Below are 11,181 nucleotides of genomic sequence, written 5' to 3'. Positions count from 1 at the left end.
AATCAATCTAGGCCCTCTCCGGCACCCTGCCGGAGGGGGCCATCATCACCAGAGGCCATGGAGGAGGATCTCGGAGTGGCCATCATCGCCATGAAGGCCAAGGAATAGAGGGGAAAGCCATGGAGGAGGAAGCACAAGGGGGAGAACCTCTCCTCCTCTCTCTTGGTGGCACCAGAGTGCCATCGAGAGGGGAATCATCGCCGTGGTGATCGTCTTCATCAACATCACCACCATCATCACCACCCTCATCTATTTTACGCAGTCCACTCTCCCACACCCCGCTGTAATCCCTACTTGAACATGGTGCTTTATGCTACATATTATGATCCAATGATGTGTTGTCATCCTATGATGTTTTGAGTAGATATCTTTTGTCTTTGGGTTGATTGGTGATCTCGATTGGTATGAGTTGTATGTTTTACTTTGATGTTGTCCTATGGTGCCCTCCGGTGTCGCGCAAGCGTGAGGGATTCCCGCTGTAGGGTGTTGCAATACGTTCATGATTGGCTTATAGTGGGTTGGTGAGTGACTGAAACACAAACCCGAGTAAGGGGGTTGTTGCGTATGGGAATAAAGAGGACTTGATGCTTTAATGCTATGGTTGGGTTTTACCTTAATGATCTTTAGTATTTGTGGACGCTTGCTAGAGTTGCAATCATAAGTGCATATGATCCAAGTAGACAAAGTATGTTAGTTTATGCCTCTCCCTCATATGAAATTGCAATAGTGATCACCGGTCTTGTTAACTGTTTCCTAGGACAATTCCGCACACCAATCCACCATTATTCCACACTCGCTATTTATATTATTTAGTAATATATTCTAACTTTATGATAACAGCACCTACTGTTATATTTTAGCTCTCCGATATCATAAAAGTTATCCTCTACATACCCACAACATAGTTTTATTTCTCGTTGCTAGTCGGAAGCAAACGTTCGGTGCATGTAGAGTCGTATCAGTGGCAGATAGGGCTTGAGAGAATATTGATCTTACCTTTAGCTCCTTGTGGGTTCGACAATCCATACTTATCACTTCCACCTTCGGGAATTGCTACGATGATTCCCTGCACTTGGGGATTATCACCAATGAATCGTCAGTGAGCCCGTTCCCGTGCAACCTTGCAGGTTCCCGCGCAAGATTCCCGCTCGACTCGGTGAAATCCCCCAAAATCCCAATGCTTACTTGCCTGCTATATAAACCCTCACGGCCGGTGAGTCCCGCGTCGCATTTTCCCCTCCATCCCTGTAGCTTATCTCGTCTACTTCTCCCACAATCACCAATGGCACCGGTCTGTCATCGTCGCTCAGCCACTCCGCCATCATCAGATGAAAGCTCTAGCTAGGAGGCTACACCGCGGTGGCGGCGCAATACTTGGCGTAGTGTAGCGCATGTGGCATCCCTGTTCGGAGTGCACAGAACACCCACCACATGCTCTGCCACTACTGCCATCGGCAGCTGTGTTGCCGCCACACCACCAGTCGAAAGCTAGGGCCATCGCCCGCTCTGCCGTCGCGGCCCGAAGGCGGCAGGTGGCCGTCGTGGCCGCCATCCCACTGCCGGCCATTAAGGCCATCACCCGCTCCACCACCGCGGCCCGAAGGCGGAAGGTGGTGGTCGTGGCCTCCACCCCATCCTCGGCTGTCGTCGCCGCAGCCCACCTTCGACCGCCGGGGTCATCACCCGCTCCGCCAACACCGGCCGAAGGCGGGAGGCGGAGGTGGATGCCCGCACGTGCGTCAGTGACCTTGCACGCTACACTGAGTTCCTGCGGGAGGAGTTGGAGCGCCTCGTCGAGCACACAAAGAGCCTTACCGCCATCGTGGCCGCGGCACATGCTGCCTCAAAGGCGAAGAATCAGGAGATCTACAAGGAGAACCACTGCTTCAATAGGGGTCGTCTGGAGTGGTAGAGGGCGTTCGAGGTGAGCGTCGCTGAAGGTGCGGCAACGGCAGGCACGGTATTGCAGTTGTTCAGCTCATTGGTAGGCTCCTCCTCCTCTGCCTCTTACTAAGCGCGCTCTGCAGAGGAGAGACTGCCGGAAGTATTACAAAGCCCCTCCATAGTAGTAGTAGTATTTAGGGGCGATTTTGTTTTGTTCATCTGACTATAGATGTGGTGGAACTATACAACGTACTTAAAGTTAGCTAGTATATAAAGTAGAACTAGCTATTTTAGTAGGTGGTTGGCAACAATTGGGAAAAAGTTTGGTCGGTTCAGTTGTCGAGTTGAACTGTTTGTATAAAGAACGACTGCTTAATCCAGAAATGAAATCTATGCTTAATTACTAAATTTTAGTTGCAAAAATTAGATACTGCTAGTGATTTTTCACTGCATATTTTGACAAATCGCAGTGTTACAAGGTTGACAAATGGCAATGTTACTAGATCAACAAATGTCAATCTTTCCAGTTTGACAAATGGCAACATACCCAATATGACAGATGCAAATCTTACCAAATTGTTTGTAAGTGGTTGCACACGGGTCATCCAAAACAACCTTTTTCATTGAAGAGATGCACAAATCCTGCTCTCACTTTGCATAGGAGTGTTCTACCTAAAACGTTTGCGATCAAGAGCTGCACAAATCCTGCTCGGCACATTTTACCTTGGCTTCCTGGGGAAGCTGTCGGTTTGCATATGAGTTTTCTAACTAAAACGTTTGCGATGAGTGTTTTATATTTAAAAACCATTGACGTTTTTTTCAAAAGAAAATCGTTTGGTAAGAATGTACATTAAGAGAGAAAAACACAAGTTTTCTCAAACCATATATTTCATTCAGTCACACCGCGAATTTATATTCATATGATCGAGATATAGTATTAAACCCAAGAAAAAAACTATTTCCGGTGGCGATGGAGGCGGCGTGCCGCGCCATCCTTGTTGTTGTCGCCCTCTGGGACGCCATTGTTTAAGTCTTCAAGGCAGCACAGAATGTTCTTCACTTGTAAATCAAACATCATGTCATCACGCGATCGACGGGCGGGGTGCGGGAGGACGGCAGCTGGCGGCCCTGACATGTAGCGGTCGATGGAGACGTCCCATGCCGCTGAGGGGGGCGCGCGCATGGGCACGGGCGCCGCGAGTGCAGCCAAACATGTAGGGACCAGCGCCACGATGGGTGGAGGGGCGCGCACGGGCACGGGCATGGGCACGGGCACGGGCGCTGGCACTGGCATGTACACGAGCTTGCACGGGTCCGCGGAGACCTTGCTGACGCCCGCGGCTTCTAGCTCTGCAATAGTGCTCGGCGACCAGCACATCAATCCTATGGGGATGGTCGCTGGCGGGGTCGCGGGGATGGGAGCTGGGACGAGAGCGGGGGCAGCAACCGCCGCGGCCTGCTCATTTTGGGACATGTCCATGAGGCACCATTCCTCCTTATTTCCTGTCTCCTCCGGCTTGGAGTCGACTTCACCAAACTTGAAGACTAGTGGCAGATGATCCTTCTGCGCCATGGCGTTGGTGGAGGTCTACGAGAGGGAGGGGAATGGGAGGCGAACAGTAAGGCCGCCCGTATTAAGCCGCGGCTCGGGCGCCATTAATGGAGAGGAAGGCGGGCGGCCATGAAAGTCGAAGGGCTCGCTTCCCAGTGAGCCTGCGCAGAGTATAGCTCACATGCTTCCTGGTGAGCCTACGCATTGGAGGACAGCTTGCATGCCTCTCGGTCAGCCTACGCACCGGACTACGCTCGCACGCCTCCCGTTCAGCCAAGCAGTTGTCCGTACAGGACCTCCTATACCCACTAAAACCAAGACACATGGCGTCACGTGAATGGTTAACATAACCCACACCGATTTTAATTATACAAATGTTTGCGATGTTAGAGTGGAAGCTATTTGTTTCAAAATGCCTTTGTTTGCTATTATTCGGGTGCTTCTTCTCTCAAAATGGACACAAAAAATACCACAGCATGTCGGATGCCATTTTCTATGTCATGAGCTTGCGTTGGTTTTCCTCGAAGAGGAGAGGGTGATGCAGCAATAGTAGCGTAAGTATTTCCCTCAGTTTTTGAGAACCAAGGTATCAATCCAGTAGGAGGCTCCTCAAAAGTCCCACGCACCTACACAAACAAACAAAGAACTCGCAACCAACGCAATAAAGGGGTTGTCAATCCCTTCACGGCCACTTGCGAAAGTGAGATCTAATAAAGATAATAAGATAAGATAAATATATTTTTGGTATTTTATAATATAGATGCAAAAAGTAAAGATGCAAATAAAAGTAAATTGGAAGCAAATATGATAAGAGATAGACCCGGGGGCCATACGTTTCACTAGTGGCTTCTCTCAAGATAGCATAAGTATTACGGTGGGTGAACAAATTACTGTCGAGCAATTGATAGAAAAGTGAATAATTATGAGATTATCTAGGAATGATCATGTATATAGGCATCACGTCCGTGACAAGTAGACCGACTCCTGCATGCATCTACTACTATTACTCCACACATCGACCGACTCCTGCCTGCATCTAGAGTATTAAGTTCATAAGAACAGAGTAACGCATTAAGCAAGATGACATCATGTAGAGGGATAAACTCAAGCAATATGATATAAACCCCATCTTATTATCCTCGACGGCAACAATACAATACATGCCTTGCAACCCTTTCTGTCACTATGTAAGGACACTGCAAGATTGAACCCAAAGCTAAGCATTTCTCCCATGGCAAGAAAGATCAATCTAGTAGGCCAAACCAAACTGATAATTTGAAGAGACTTGCAAAGATAACCCAATCATAAATAAAAGAATTTAGAGAAGATTCAAATATTATTCATAGATAAACTTGATCATAAACCCACAATTCATCGGATCTCGACAAACACACCGCAAAAAGAGTTTACATCGAATAGATCTCCACAAGAGAGGGGGAGAACATTGTATTGAGATCCAAAAAGAGAGAAGAAGCCATCTAGCTAATAACTATGGACCCGTAGGTCTGTGGTAAACTACTCACAACTCATCGGAGGGGCAAGGATGTTGATGTAGAATCCCTCCGTGGTCGATTCCCCCTTCAGCAGAGCACCGGCAAAGGCTCCAAGATGAGATCTCGAGGATATAGAAGGTTACGGTGGTGGAAATTGTGTTTCGTCTTGCTCCTGGATGTTTTCGGGGTACGTAGGTATATATAGGAGGAACAAGTTCGTCGGTGGATGCCCGAGGGGCCCACGAGACAGGGGGCGCCCTATAAGGGGGGCGCCCTCCTATCTCGTGGGAGCCTTGGCTGCTTCTTGACTTGCACTCCAAGTCCTCTGGATCACGTTCGTTACAAAAAATCATGCTCCCGAAGGTTTCATTCCGTTTGGACTCCGTTTGATATTCCTTTTCTTCGAAATACTGAAATAGACAAAAAAAACAGCAATATGCGCTGGGCCTCCGGTTAGTTGGTTTGTCCCAAAAATGATATAAATGTGTAAAATAAAGCCCATAAACATCCAAAAGGGGTAATATAATAGCATGGAACAATCAAAAATTATAGATACGTTGGAGACATATCAAGCATCCCCAAGCTTAATTCCTGCTCGTCCCCGAGTAGGTAAATGATAAAAAGAGAATTTTTGATGTGGAATGCTACCTAGCATAATTCTTAATGTAATTTTCTTTATTCTGGCATGAATGTTCAGATCCAAATGATTCAAAATAAAAGTTCATATTGATAAAAGAAATAGTAACACTTCAAGCATACTAATCAAAGTAATCATGTCTTCTCAAAATAACATGGCAAAAGAAAGTTCATCCCTAGAAAATCATGTAGTTAGGCTATGCTTCATTTTCGTCACACAAAGATGTTCCCAACTTCTATACCCCCGATGACAAGCCAAGCAATTGTTTCATACTTAAATAATCTCAAACTTTTTCAACCTTCACGTAATACATGAGCATGAGCCATGGATATAGCACTATGGGTGGAATAGAATATGATGATGGGGATTGTGTGGAGAAGACAAAAAAGAAGAAAGTCTCACATTGATGAGGATAATCAACGGGCTATGGAGATGCCCATCAATTGATGTCAACATGAGGAGTAGGGATTTCCATGCAACGGATGCACTATAGCTATAAATGAATGCTCAACAAAAGAAAACTAGTGGGTGTGCATCCAACTTGCTTGCTCACGAAGACCTAGGGCATTTGAGGAAGCCCATCATAGGAATATACAAGCCAAGTTATATAATGAAAAATTCCCACTAGTATGAAAAAGACAACTTATGAGACTCACTATATGAAAAACATGGTGCTACTTTGAAGCACAATATATAAGACTCACTACATGAAGAACAAGGTGCTACTTTGAAGCACAAGTGTGGAAAAAGAGATAGTAACATTGCCCTTTTTTCTTTTTTTTTCTTTTTTTTCTTTTTTTTGGGCCTTTCTTTTTTTTCTTTTGGCCTTTGTTCTTTTTTTCCTTTTTTTTCTTTGGGCAATGTTCTAACAATGATGATCATCACACTTCTATTGATTACAACATATGAATTACAACTCGAAACTAGAACAAGATATGACTATATGAATGCCTCCGGCGGAGTACCCGGATGGTGCAATGAATCAAGAGTGACATGTACGAAAAATAATGCATGGTGGCTTTGCCACAAATACGATGTCAACTACATGATCATGCAATGGCAATATGACAAAAGTAAAGTATGTCATGATGATGATGAACGGAACGGTGGAAACTTGCATGGAAATATATCTCGGAATGGCTATGGAAATGCCATAATAGTGGGTATGGTGGCTGTTTTGAGGAAGATATAAGGAGGTTTATGTGTGATAGAGTGTATCGTATCACGGGGTTTGGATGCACCGGCGAAGTTTGCACCAACTCTCAAGGTGAGAAAGGGCAATGCACGATACCGAAGAGGCTAGCAATGGCGGAAAGGTAAAAGTGCGTATAATCCATGGACTCAACATTAGTCAAAAGAACTCATATACTTATTGCAAAAATTTAGAAGTCATCAAAAATCAAGTACTACGCGCATGCTCCTAGGGGGATATATTGGTAGGAAAAGACCATCGCTCGTCTCCGACTGCCACTCATAAGGATGCACAAGCCAGGTACACTTCATGTTTCAAATTTGTTACACAACTTTAACCATACCACTACTAGGGAAAAGGCTACTAGCAGCGCGGGTAAATTGTCTACTAGTAGCGCGGGTATCCGCGCTACTAGTATCGCGCTACAGCTAAAAGTTAGTAGTAGCGTGGGTGGCACCCGCACTACTACTAAAAAGTTAGTAGTAGCGCAGATGCCACCCACGCTACTACTATTCGAAACCCACGCTACTAATAACAGAATAGTTGTAGCGCATCTGTTATGCCACACACTACTAGTGTCTTAAATACTAGTAGCACACATTTTTTTCCACGCTACTACTAACAAATTAAGAAGTAAAAAAAATAGATGCAGTATTCATGGATGAAGATCAGTGACATATCCAGTGCAAAATAAATTAAGGTCACATGACCATCTTAACACTTGCACCGTTCATAGATGCAACATTGAACATCTCAACCGCAAGAGATCAGGTGATTCCATTTAACAGTAAACGCACACAACCAAAGGTGGGTATCTTTCCTACTGTTCTGCCAGTAGCCTAAACATACAACTTCTCTAGATGTATCTACCAAGGCTCGGAGTTCAGACGCTAGTGGACTCGAATCCTCCCTCCCCCCAAACGATGGTATCGAGGTCCTCCACCTCGGTGACCTCCGGTGTTGCGATCACTTGGACGATCATCTATGCGACGCGATCGCCAGGCTTCACAGCGAAGTCCACCTCCGAGTGGTTGAAGAGCACGACGCCCAACGGGCAGTGGTAGTCCGCGTTGATCACCCCTGTGGTCACGTCGGAAAGTGAAAACTTGTTAGTGCTTGTCAACGTCCAAATCCAGTAGGGTATTTTCTTACTTTTTAGCACATGCACATGGATCAATAGTAATAGCCAGAGGGCTGGTCCTTACTTGTTGCATGAGACATGAAGAAGGGCGGGTCCCCTCCTTGTTGCACGAACGAATCAATGGGAGACACTGCCGCGAGCCGTGAAGAAGGCCGAGTCCCCTCCTTCTGTAAATAGCTCAGGCGCCTAAAGTTGTAAGGAATCTTAATACAATGAACTCATAGTAATGCATAATAACAAGAAAAAAAACATGAATCCTAAATAAAAAGATCATTCTATGAGTCAGGTTGATAGTTTCGAGATGGCATAAGCATCCTAGATATTCAATCTAATCTAAAAAGTGAAAAAGACAAGGAGCATATGCACCTTGACTCCCACAGGTGGAGATACATGGCTAGCTTAGCTCAATCAGAATACTATGGTTTCTACAAAACTGTTGTTTTGGAAACTATGAGGTGTTTGGCTAAACCAACAACAGTAGTTTCATAAACACTTGTATTCCTGATAAGTTTTTTCTCTAAAATCCTACGACCATCGACAGAAAAGATATTCAATTAAAACTTAGGTCTCACTGGGACGGGCCCTATGAGACAGGCATTGTAAGTACACAGATATTTCAGGTACAAAAAGATATTCAGTTAAAAAGTGACAAATAACTGAATGAAACTCAGACTATATATTTTAGTTACAAAAAATATTTTAGCTTAGGAATGGAGTATATAAATCAGACTAGATAGATAACACTACTGAAGCTTACAAGCAAATATATGGGGCATACAAAGATGAAGAACATGCAGTCCTTCAAGTAAATATGAAGACAAAAGGAATGATTTACTTGTTATTCTATTTGACCCCAGTATCTGTCATGCATACAAAATACATATGTGTATTCGACAAAATCTGTAGCTATGCATTATAGTTGCTATCAAAAAGACATTGTAAACCTATCTTGGTTGTAAATTACTGTTATGTAAGATGCCACCAAAAAATGTATCTCCATCTTGAAATTTAGATTTTTATTGACACTACACATAGGTCAGACAAAACACTGTAATTCAAGCAAAAAAATAGTAGCTTTGCTTAATAACATGATACTGAGTACTTACAATTTATCTTAAAATTTCAGGATCAAGAAGCTGAAGGAAACAAAGGCGAAGTAACAATGGGAGGATGAGTCATACCTGCAAGATGAAGAGCATGCATCCCTTCATGTAAGCCAAAAATAGCTTCTTGTGAAAAAGAAAACAAAGATCAGGTTGTTGTATCTAAATGGGTATTTACAGAATGGGACATACACATTTACTGAACTTCTTTAGAATGGGGCACAAAACTGATAAGAATACAAAAATATTCAGGTAAACTGGAAGTGACACATTACTGAAAATTACAGTTCAAAACCACTTTAAATTCAGGCAACTAAAAAGAGAAGGAATACACATTACTGGGCAAAAATGCACATTAAATTACAGTGCATATTTTCAGTCTAAATATTTTCAGTTAAGTAACAATGATTTGGACTATAGTTTCAGTCTTTTATTAGTCTATCTTACAATGCAATTTTACATTGCAAATACTACCATTACAAAGGGAATTCAGAGAAAGTACATAGGGATTTACGGTGTAAGTATGAATATTAGATTGACTGAACTTACTCTTTGCAAAAGTGAGAAATATGAAACCCTTCTTGTACTTGTGCTGCTGCTACTAGTACAACCTAAGCACTAACAACAATTGAGCAAGAAATATAGTGCAGGACGAAACTCTACACTGCCGGCCGGCGAGGCTGAGCAGCAGGTGGCGGATGCAAGCGCCGGACGGGGAGAGCAGAGTCACTTAGAGTGAGTGTAGCTGTGTCTTGCTTGACTTGACCAATGAATCACATGTCACTACGTGTGTACTAGTTTTTCTTGACTTTGACCCACCAAAGTCTTAAACTATAATTATCATCCAATGGCCCGGCAAAAAGGAGATTAGCCTCTAATGATGATCATACGTATGCTAGTACTTGAAGCAGGCAAAAGTATATGGGAAAGAAACGCATTGGATGCCCTGCTCTGCTTTGCCCTCCCCTCTTGCTGGACCAGATGCAGTGGGATCATTCAATGTGGGTTAGTGAGCACTAAACAAACAATGAGGATTGTAGGTGGGCAGAGGCTGTAGGCTGCCGTGGGGGTGTCGGTGAACAGAAAAACAATATGGGCATAAACACAAGCAGCTCACGGGCATGTGAACGGGAGCTCACCTCATGGATGAGATGAGATGGTACTGTGCTTGCTTCCAGTAACAGTAGGCGGAGAAGGGATATGACGATGGTGCGCTCAGCTTCACTTCATCCTTGCCCGCCGCTCGGTTCGGTGCCTCCTCGCCTTCCCAAACACATCCATCCATGGCTTCAGGCCCACACCTTGCAGCTTCTCCATGGCCCGCCCCCTTCCTTCAACTGCCTGCACACAACCACGCGAACACACACATGCATCAGATCCGGGGAAGAAGAAGAAGAACCAAAGGAAGAAGAAGATGCTACTTTTGGAGGGGATCTCGTGATGCTGCACCTCTGCCGGATTCGGGCTAGGGTTTCAAGCGGCGTTAGAAGTTGGACGCCATGGCTAGGGATGGAAGGAGGAGTCGCCCCCCTCTGCTGGTGCCTCGTAGTGGAGAAGGAGGGAGATCCTGCCGGCGGCGGACCTTTGGTGGTCGCCGCAGCCCGAACACGGTGGCACACAAAAGGAGGCTCCTCCAAAGCGGCCAGCGAGAAGACGAGCTAGGGGAGGTGGAAGGAGACGCAGGTTAGGGCGCCGGCGTCCCTGTCGTCGTCGTTTGGGGGCGGAGGAGGCATCTACGGTGTGGGCAAGATTGGTTGGGGGAGGGGCGATAGAGGGGGAGGGGCAAGGGACAAGGGAGATAAGGTTGCGGTGCGGTGCGGTGCCACTAGTTGTAGCGCGGGCACGGGTGCTTCGCTGCTGCTAAAGTGGGGTACATCAGTTGATCCGGCCAATTTAAAGTAGTAGCGTGGGAATTGCAGCACGCGCTACTACTAGAAAATAGTAGTAGCGCGGCTTTTATACCCTTCGCTGCTACTATAAGCTGTCCTGGGGGGATATTTAGCAGTAGCGGGGAAACAGTAGACCCGCGCTACTACAATTTTTTAGTAGTAGCACACTATTTTTACCCGCGCTACTACTAAATAGTAGTAGCGCGGCTTCCGTTCCCATGCTGCTACTATTGCTCAGTCTATAAGCTTTTTCCTAGTAGTGTACGTGCATGCTACGGGACTTGCTAACT

At 45.2% G+C, this 11,181-nt stretch overlaps 1 long non-coding RNA gene across 1 annotated transcript; it reads right to left on the bottom strand.

Annotated features, from left to right (window-relative positions):
- Positions 1-7,501: 7,501 nt before the first annotated feature.
- On the bottom strand, positions 7,502-10,761 carry LOC123041219 (uncharacterized). The gene is made up of 5 exons (XR_006418425.1): positions 10,452-10,761; positions 10,142-10,343; positions 9,081-9,125; positions 7,964-8,066; positions 7,502-7,838 (listed from the first exon to the last, which is right to left on the bottom strand). It is a non-coding gene; the product is annotated as an uncharacterized lncRNA (long non-coding RNA).
- Positions 10,762-11,181: the final 420 nt, after the last annotated feature.

The sequence above is a fragment of the Triticum aestivum genome, chromosome 2B (genome assembly GCF_018294505.1).
Source record: "Triticum aestivum cultivar Chinese Spring chromosome 2B, IWGSC CS RefSeq v2.1, whole genome shotgun sequence".
In the NCBI taxonomy this organism is placed as follows: domain Eukaryota; kingdom Viridiplantae; phylum Streptophyta; class Magnoliopsida; order Poales; family Poaceae; genus Triticum; species Triticum aestivum.
Note: the sequence above shows the minus strand (reverse complement) of the source record. Positions and strands in the feature narration are given on the sequence as shown.